Source organism: Pinus tabuliformis, chromosome 4_1 (assembly GCF_031772625.1).
Source record: "Pinus tabuliformis cultivar Carrire ecotype Pingquan chromosome 4_1, CPIR1, whole genome shotgun sequence".
NCBI lineage: Eukaryota > Viridiplantae > Streptophyta > Pinopsida > Pinales > Pinaceae > Pinus > Pinus tabuliformis.
In genome coordinates, this window is record NC_142303.1 from 720,844,287 (window position 1) to 720,854,458 (window position 10,172).

Below are 10,172 nucleotides of genomic sequence, written 5' to 3' on the forward strand. Positions count from 1 at the left end.
ATTAGTTAGATCTATACTTTGAAGGTTTTGTTAATAAAGGTTTCCAGGTATTGCTTATTTTTAAGCCTTCATGTGGGTTCATGTTGTTTTTCCTTTTTTCAATTTCCAAAGCTTCCTTAATTTTCCTTTTTAATTAATGGTCTTCTTTAATGATGAGTCTGGCTTCTTCTATGTAGATGTGGTGTGCGGAAGAACACGCATGTTCTGCTAAGGCGGATTTAGAGGCTCTATCTCTACAAATGTCGTGGCTTCTTCTATGCAGATGTGGTGTGTGGAAGAACACGCATGTTTCGCTAAGGCAGGTTTAGAGGTTCTATCTCTACAAATGTCGGCAACATGTTCTTTCAGTCTAATGTTGAGGGATCTGCCAGTTTCTCCTATGTATTCTTTTCCGGAGTAGGAGATAATGTATACTCCTTTCTGTAAGCTCAGGTTTATAAGGTCTTTGACATAGATAGTTAGTTTCCCTATTGTGTTGTGGGGAGTGAAGGCTACATTTATATTATGTATTTTTCATAAATACTATTAATTTAATTATTTATAAATGTTGTAAATTTTTTTTTTTTAAATGTCATCAATATGATTAATTATAATTATTATAATATGATTAAATAAGGAATGAGATTTTAAAATTAGTCTTTGTTTTTGTTAGTTTTAATATAGTTTGAATGGGCCCAATGGTTAAGAGTATGTGTTTCTTTTTAAAAGGTTATAGGTTCAAAACCAGAAGGGTAGGGTAGAGTAGAGTATGTATGCCTTCCTCGATTTAGTGGGGGTAGAGTAGAGTATAGAGTATGTATGCCTCCCTAGACTTAGTGGGGGTAGAGTAGAGGTGGGTCCCTTATCCCACAAACAAGAGGGTCCCATACACTAATTTGGTGTTGGGCTCCTTATCCCACAAACAAGAGGGTCTCATACACCAATTTGGTGTTGGGTCCCTTATCCCACAAACAAGAGGGGAGGTGGGTCCCTTATCCCACAAATAAGAGGGTCACTAATTTGGTGTTGGGCCCCTTATCCCACAAACAAGAGGGTCTCATACACCAATTTAGTGTTTGGCTTAATAATAATAATAATATATATACCTTATCCCACAAACAAGACGGTCTCATACACCAATTTGGATATATATTAAGTATATTTGTTTTGAAAAAAAAGACTCTTATATCGTTAAAATAGTTTAGTTATTATATATATTTTATAAACTGATTTTTTGAAACACATTTATAATTATTTATTTCACTCGAGAGGTGGGTCTCTTATCTCACAAACAAGAGAGTCTTATACACTAATATGGTGTTTGGCTTGACCCTGACCTTAAAATTAGATAAATATAAATAAATAAATAAATATATATATATAAAATAGCCCTTATATCTTAAATATTGTTAAAATAATTTAGTTATTATATATATATATATATATATATATATATATATATATATATATATATATATATTTTATAAAGTGATTTTTTGAAACACATTTATAATTATTTATCAAATTTTAACTACAATTAATTTATTGATTCAGTATTATAATAAGTTAAAAATCTAAAATTGAATTGAATAATATTAATAGTATTATTCATCATCATTATCAAACAATATATTATAAGTTTGTAAAATAATGATTATATTTATTATTTTCCAAAATCAATAAAATAGATGGAAGATGTCTGAGATAGTAATGAATGTAATTTTTATTTCTATCTTAGAAAAATTATATAATCTAATTTCATAAAAATAAAATAAAAAATATTAATAATATAATTTATCATCATTGAAATAATATATTATAAGTGACTAATCTATTATAAGTTTGTAAAACATTGATTATATTTATTATTTTCCAAAATCAATAAAATAAATGGAAGATGTATGAGATTGTAGAGAATGTAATTTTTATTTTTATTTATTCATATTAAAAAATTATATAATTCTATTTCATAAAAATAAAAATAAATAAATAAATATTTATTATAAATAGATAAAAGTGAAATTTAGAAAATACTGAAAAACAATACTAAGGAAATATATTACATTGATTTGTTCAATTACTTAGTTTTGTAATGAGAAAATGGATTATATACAATGAAATAAATTTAGTGTTAATTCATTGGTTTGAGTGTCTATTTGTATTATTTATTTCATTAATTTCAATATTTACTTTTGTATTTATTTTAAGTATTTATTTCAATATTGGTTATATTTCTTTTATTGATGATTTACAATACACCAACATATAACCATTACATTGATTTTATTCCTTTTAAATATTATTCATCATACAATGTCAAACAATAATGTGTATTTATTTCACAGAGGTTATAATGAAGAATATGTCCACTCTAAACCCATGATAACATGCTACATTGAATTGATTGGAATGGAAATATTATTGTGATAAATAATTTGGACTATTATATTTTATTACTTTAATACATTTTATCAAATGAAATGGATTTAATAACTAAGTGTAAATAAATTTTAAAATACATATTCATAACTTAAAAAAAAGTCTTATTAATTTTAAAATACATATTTATCCGTTGGAAAAATAGAAATCTTATCATTTTATTTGATTAATTTTAAAATACATAGAAAAAACAAAAAAATTTCATTAGATATTTTTTTATATTAAAAATATTATAATATATAAAATGCATTATAGAGATAAAACTAAACATGAGCACGGTAAATATAAAATAAAAAAAAAAATTAAAGGGAGAGAGACTCTTATTTGATTATATATATATTTAAAATATTATGGTAGATTAAAAGTTAAAATATATAAAATGCATTATAGAGTAATAAAACTAGATATTATTAAGATAAATATAAAATTATAAAAAATATATTAAAGGGAAAGACTTTATAGTATGTGAGGTAAATGTTATTTCATAATAAAATAATATTTATATTTAAAAATAATAAAATAAATTTATATCAACAAATTAAAAAATAGTAATAATAAAATTATTAATGTTAAAAATAAATAAAATATTTCAATTTTTATTTTAATTTTATATTAATTTTATTTAGAAAAATAAAATAATTGAAAAAAATTAGTTTTTGGTACGAATTATGGGACTTGAGAGACAACACATAAAAATAATATTATTGATATTATATGATGTGTAATTCATTATATTCAATTGACATATGATGAAAATGTAGAGAAATGGAAAAAAGTTTAATTTTATTTTTTAGATATGTAAGTAATTTCTTCATTACTTAATATAAAATTTGACAAATAGTATGTAAAAATAATATCATTGATATTATATTATGTGTAATTCATTAACATATAATATTTAAAACATAAATATATAAATAAAAAACATATTTTAATGTTAACTATATATGGAATATTTCAATGTTTCTATTAAATAAAAATTATTAACTTTATATAGAGAATAAATGTCCTTATTAAATAAAATTTATTAATTTTATATAGAGAATAAAATAATTTAAGTTAGTAATTTTTATTTTCACTTTCCGTTGTAAAAGAGATGTGTAATTTATTATGGAAATGATATATAATATTTAAAATTTTTTACTAAAAAAGAAGAGGTTTAATGTTGAGTAAAGATTTTAACATATTATATAGAATTCAATGTATGCACAGTGCTCAAACACACATATATATATACCTAAATAGAAAGCTATGTACATTTTAAAAATATATTAATAACAAAAATACCTTAAAGTTTAAGTGTAACACCCCTTGTGAAAAGTAAATGCTAGTAACTAGTGAAGTAATTATGGAACAAAGACTTTATTTAAAATATGTATTATCCTGTTGTTAATGTTATGTAAATAAAAAGACAGTTGTGTTGGTACCATTTTGAATTGAGTTATGATTAATCATGGTTAGTAACTGAGGAATCAGTTACCCTAACTACCGGGAGGTAGTTGAGACCCCAGAGGAAAAAAGGGGAAAAATGCCAAGTCTGGTTAGGATCAGATGGCAGAGAGAAGAAATGAAAAAAAAGAATGCTATGCTGGTTAGGATCAGATAGCATAAGTGGAAAAGGAAATTTTCCTGTGCACGCTACGTCTGGTTAGGATCAGATAGCGTTGACTGGCGAGACCAGTGATATTGCGGTCGAGTAGGACCTGCAAGTGCTTGGGGGTGGAAGCTCAGCAAAGACTTCCTACGGACGGGTGGATTGACAAGCATTATAAAGAGGTTTGGCAGATAAACATGTATGGTTTATCACTTACTTATCTGTTAAAATGTTTCTGTACTGTACTGTGGAAAGTAAACTAAGCTAACAGCTACCAGCCTATTCCTCTTTAATGATATTATGAAAATGGTTATAGTAATCTATGTGAACCATGGAAGTCGACTCAAATATAATAGTTGGATTGAATTTTTAACTGAGGAAAGAACTCTAAGTTCAAAGAGAAAACAGTAGCGAAATGTAGAACAATCTCAATAACAGGGTTATGATAACCCCTGAACAGAGTCGATAGCAAATCCGAAATGGACAGATATAAACCCTCTTGCATGTGAAAAAGATATGCGTATAATTATTAGTCACAGAAAGAACCCATATGTACATATATGTAAATACTCAGAAAAGCCCGAAAGGTACAGTCGCTCTGTGTGGTAGCGCTAAGCGCAAACAATAAACCCCGAGAATCTAATACACATTTCCCAGAATCAAGACGAGAGAGGCTCGCGGCCAAGCAAAATAAAAAGGTAATAGAGCTATCATTATAAACAAAATAAACTACAGAAATTGCAATATCTCTTTTCTTAACAGTCGGAATCATGAATAATATTCTGAGACAGTACAATAATCATGCTCATTGAACTAACCAGTAGAAAAGTGCACATACGAATGGCAATGGCTGAATAAAAATGGCATTACTTATTCCTGTTAACAAATGCGATGATAAGAGAAAAGAATGAGTGCCGAGGCCGGATATGGTAACCATAATGTTATGCGACCCTTCGGCCGGTTAGCAAACAAATATCCGCTACGATGAAACCCCTCATGCCGAGCCGTGGCTTACGCTTGGCTGGCTGAGGCATCGAGCCAGACAAACACGAATACAATACCATTCTTAAAGCAAAGAGAAATTAGAACAGTGAACCTGAGCACAAATACACAGATGTATTTCAACTTTGGAAACCGCCATTAAACCACAAATGGAAGAGCGAATAACTTCAGTGATATAGTGATACATTATAGATCAAAAACCGAACTCTTTTGATTATCCGTGCAGCTATATAATGAAAACCATCAAGTCAAACCCTTACGGGTCGAAAATTACAACTCAATGATAAAGTAATGGCTGCATTCTGGAGAACCAACATTCATACATGAAATAGGGTAACAGTCTACCGATTATGAAAATATTAACTAAGTCTATGAAGCCTCTTGGCAGAGGAGTTCCTAGCTGGGTGAAAGGAACTGAGCAAATCCGCCGTCCCTGTCACGGGAGTAACACTTCAGTACAGGCCTGAGACAAAACATAAACGAGTATCTATGTGCTCGAGACTTACCAGGGATATGTTAACCAGATGCAAGGGGCGATTCCGCATCCTTGAGGGTTATCTCCGCATCCTCGGAGGAGATGACAACACCCACCTGTGAAGAAGAATAACCCCAAATGTTATTAACCTGTAGCAAAGAGAACCGTGGAAGGACATTAAATCAATAACGGAAACTTAGCTATGGAGAAATCTCAGAAGCCTGCATCTTAAGCTCAATAGGAAATTAATATTACCTGAAACGAATGAACAGGGTATATGTTGAAGAGCTAATACCTTCATGGCTGTAGAAGGCCGAGTCCCATAACTAAGGCAGCATGCTTTAAACCTTAGAAAGACCTGTGTAGCCGCAGAGGAACGCTAAGGAACAGAGCTCCGCTAATACTCAGGAGATTACGAAAATGAAAGAAAACAAGAGCCGAAGGCGGAATTCACCATTATATAGCTAAGATCATAATTACCGTTTCGTGGCATCGTGGGAACCCTTGATCTACAGCAGAAGGATCTCCACCGTTAGATAGCCGGTGAACCTCTGGGTTGCATTGGCGCGAAGTTGACAAGCCAAGCGGCCAGGCTGTAAAGCACCGGGTGTCACATGGCATGATGCCATCCAGCCGTTGAACTCACCAGATGGACGGAGATGCATCGACCACGGCAGAGCCGGACATTAAACCGCAGGCCCGAGGTGTCTCGGGGAAAGTTGCTTTAAATGTTTATTAAATTGCACAGTGACCAACTATGTAACGTATTGCAGACTTTTGTACACGTAACCTTTATGTTGAATGACCAATGTAAACCCCATAAACATTATGTAAATTTGGGTTGAGTATTGTGCGCACCATTGTAGACATGAACATAGTTGGAAATTTATTACCATTGTAGATATGCACCTATTTGGATGGTTATTATGTGTTAATAAACATGGTAAGATAGTATATGTGTATAGGTTTAAGAATGATGTAATTATAGGTTAAGAATGGTGTAGTTATTAGTCATTAAATGAAATTTTTTTTTATGTATTGTTTGGAGCGTGACAAATTGGTATCAGAGCCCAAGGTTTACAACTCTGTGACCTTTGGGAAAATTTTTAAGATTACAACAACAAGAATATAAACAGTTTTATGGTAACAGTTCAACAATACACCAAGATAAATTAAAACTGTTTAATGAGTTGTTCTGAAGCAGGTAGCAGCAAAATGAGAAGAGCAAACAGTGCTCCTTATGGGAATCCGGAACCTCCGGATAACATGGAACAACCTCAAGCGAATTCTGAGTTTTGGGTACAACTGGGAGCAGCAGGTCGCACCACTGACTCAACGCTACTGAGGACATTGCAGGAACTAAAAGATGAAATGGCTCAGCTGCGTGCGGATAACGCAAGATTGAATGTGGAACAGGAGAGGATCCTGAAAAGCTTATCTGATAAACAACATCAACAGCAGTCACATCCAAGGCCGGAACAAGCACCAATAACAGATGAACAGAGCTATCATACTGAACAGGAGGAAGCAGAAGACAGAGGAGAGACGCGAGGAGAGAAGTCTGTTAACGCCTCTGAATATCAGACTCCAAAAAGACCCCGGATGGAATTACACGGGGAATTCAGGAAGATTAAACCGCCTCATTTTGACGGAGAATCTGAAGAAGCTGCAGAAGCATGGCTGATCAATATGAATAAGTATTTTCAGGTGTATGAATACGATCATCATCTTAAGGCAAGGCTGGCTATATTCCAGTTGCAAGCCAAAGCCACGCTATGGTGGGAAGAGGTCAAGATGGTGCGGGGAATAAGTGAACAGGATGTGACATGGGAAAAGTTTCAAGGATATTTTAAAGAGAAGTACCTGACAGAGCGCTTTTATGATGAAAAGGCACGCGAATTTCACGATCTGCGGCTGGGACAGCAAACCATTGATGAGTTTGTAACCAAGTTCACATCCCTGCTTCGCTATGTGCCCTATATTCGTGAAGAGAAGGCTAAAGTACAAAGATTTGTTAGTAGCCTACCTTTGACAATGCGAGAAAGGATAGAGTTCGATAATCCGAAAACCATGGATGAAGCAATCCGAAAAGCAAGACTGTGTTACCAGCAGAATAAATCAAAAGGAGAAAATTCCGGAAAGCGTTGGACAGATAAGCGAGGCAGTAAAATGCCTATGGGTAGTAAGGGAGCACGCAGCAGTTTTCAGAAAGGATTTTCGAAAGGAACCAGTACTAAAAATTCAGCAAAAACTCAGAGCAGATTCAAACCTCCTGCAGATTCCAAATACAGTGAACAACAAGTTAGATTGGACGCGGAAGGCACAGCTCGGCCACCTGTTCAGTGTTGGGGCTGTGGCGGACCCCATTATATCAGAAACTGCCCTCATCGGAAGGACAGCGATCAGTTGTCCCAAATCTACGAAGCTTCAACAGTAGGAGATGTGGCTCGATCCATGCCCAGAATAAATGCAGCACTGGAAGATCGGCAAGCTGATTACCAGCCAACTATGATAGAGTTCGAAGGTAAAATCTTTGACCGAACTGTTTCTGTTTTAGTAGACCCAGGAGCTACTCTAAGCTATATAAGTCCTAAAGTGGTAGAAAACTGTGGTTTGCAAACCACTAAATTTAAAAGCCCATGGTTAGTGCAGCTGGCCACCGGGACCAAAAGAAGAGTACTAACCAAAGTCAGTAATTGTCCATTAAAGTTAGCTGGCCAAATCATAACAACTGAGTTAAATGTACTCCCTCTTGGTTCCTATGACGTGCTGATAGGAATGGACTGGTTGGAACGACGGTGGTCTATAATTAATTGTAAAACAAAAACAGTTTCTTATAGAGATGAGCTGGGTATGGGAAAAGAAATCCAAGGCATCCAGAAACCAGTGCAGATTCGGCCGATCACAGCCTCCCAGCTGGTTAAATGTATCCGAAATAAGTGCCAGATTTATGCAGTGCAAGTGGGGTTTGCAGATTCAGTGGATAAGGTTGCAACTGTTAAAGATATACCTGTAGTGCAAGAATTTGCAGATGTATTCCCCGAAGAGATTCCAGGGCTGCCACCCAGAAGGGATTTGGACTTCACCATTGAGCTGATACCCGGAGCAGCCCCAGTGTCCCGGGCACCCTATCGGATGAGTGTGCCAGAGTTAACTGAGTTAAAAATGCAGCTGCAAGAGCTGCTAGAAAAGAAGTACATCCGTCCCAGTGTCTCTCCTTGGGGAGCACCTGTGCTGTTTGTGAGGAAGAAGGATGGGACTCTGTGAATGTGCATAGACTATAGACAGCTGAATAAACTAACAGTCAAAAACAAATATCCACTACCCCGCATTGACGAGCTGTTTGATCAGGTGAAGGGGGCGACCATCTTCTCAAAAATCGATTTGAGATCAGGGTACCACCAAATTAGAATAAAAGATGAAGACATAGCCAAGACCGCTTTTCGTACTCGTTATGGACATTACGAGTTTGTGGTACTGCCTTTTGGGTTAACTAATGCGCCTGCAACATTCATGTGTTTAATGAATAGTGTATTTCATCAATACTTAGACAAATTTGTATTGATCTTTATTGATGATATACTTATCTACTCCCGGAATAGGAAAGAGCATGAGGAACATCTAAGAATAGTGTTGCAGACTTTACGGGAGCATCAGTTATATGGAAAATTCAGCAAATGTGATTTCTATAAAGAGCAGATCCAGTATTTGGGTCATATTATTACAAAGGAAGGTATAGCTGTAGACCCCGAAAAGATTAAAACTATAATGGATTGGCCTACACCCAAGGATGTAGCAGACATTCGATCTTTCATGGGGCTGGCTGGATACTACCGGCGGTTTGTAGAGGGTTTTTCTAGAGTTGCCTACCCTATTACCTCCTTGCAAAAGAAGGGAAAAGCGTTTAAATGGACAGCAGACTGTCAACGGAGCTTTGAACAGCTCAAGCATTTACTTACCACAGCACCTGTGCTGTGTGTGGCAGATCCCGAAAAGGAATATGTAGTTTGTACAGATGCCAGCAAGGAGGGCGTGGGTGGAGTACTAATGCAGGAGGGCAAGGTGATTGCTTATGAATCCAGAAAGTTAAAGGAACATGAGCAGAAATATTCCGCCTATGATCTGGAATTAACCGCTGTGATCCATGCTTTGAAGATGTGGCGTCATTATTTAGTAGGGAGGAAATTTTTGTTGATGACGGATCACCACAGCTTGACTAGTTACTTTAGTCAACCGACTTTAAACGCAAGACAGGCAAGATGGGTGGACTTTTTGGGAAATTTCGATTTCGAAATTAAGCACCTAAAGGGAAAGGAGAACAGAGTTGCTGATGCACTAAGTCGAAAAGTGCATTGCATTTATGAGATTGGTATCAGCCAAGGATGGTCCACTCTTGACCAAGAGATTGAGGAGGCTGCGACGCAAGATCAGATCTATTTGCAAAAGAAGCATTTGGTGCAAAATTCAGATGCCCGTTCCATACAACAAGGTTACACCTTGAATACAGCTGGCATGTTGTGTTTTCAGAAGAAGATTTACATACCCAATCAAAGCAGTATTAAAGAAAAGATTCTGGATGAAAATCATAGAAGTCCCTATGCAGGGCATCCTGGTTACCAGAAATTAATCACCTCACTAAGGAAGGAGTATTACTGGCCAGGCATGAAGAAAGATGTTGTAGAA

At 34.6% G+C, this 10,172-nt stretch overlaps 1 long non-coding RNA gene across 2 annotated transcripts; it reads right to left on the bottom strand.

The window, feature by feature from the left end:
* Positions 1–5,333: 5,333 nt before the first annotated feature.
* LOC149178164 (uncharacterized) lies at positions 5,334–5,910 on the bottom strand. 2 transcript variants are annotated; one of them, XR_016258829.1, is made up of 3 exons: positions 5,785–5,910; positions 5,521–5,605; positions 5,334–5,447 (listed from the first exon to the last, which is right to left on the bottom strand). It is a non-coding gene; the product is annotated as an uncharacterized LOC149178164 (long non-coding RNA). The 2 variants fall into 2 exon arrangements; XR_016258828.1 differs by having other exon boundaries at positions 5,745–5,904.
* Positions 5,911–10,172: the final 4,262 nt, after the last annotated feature.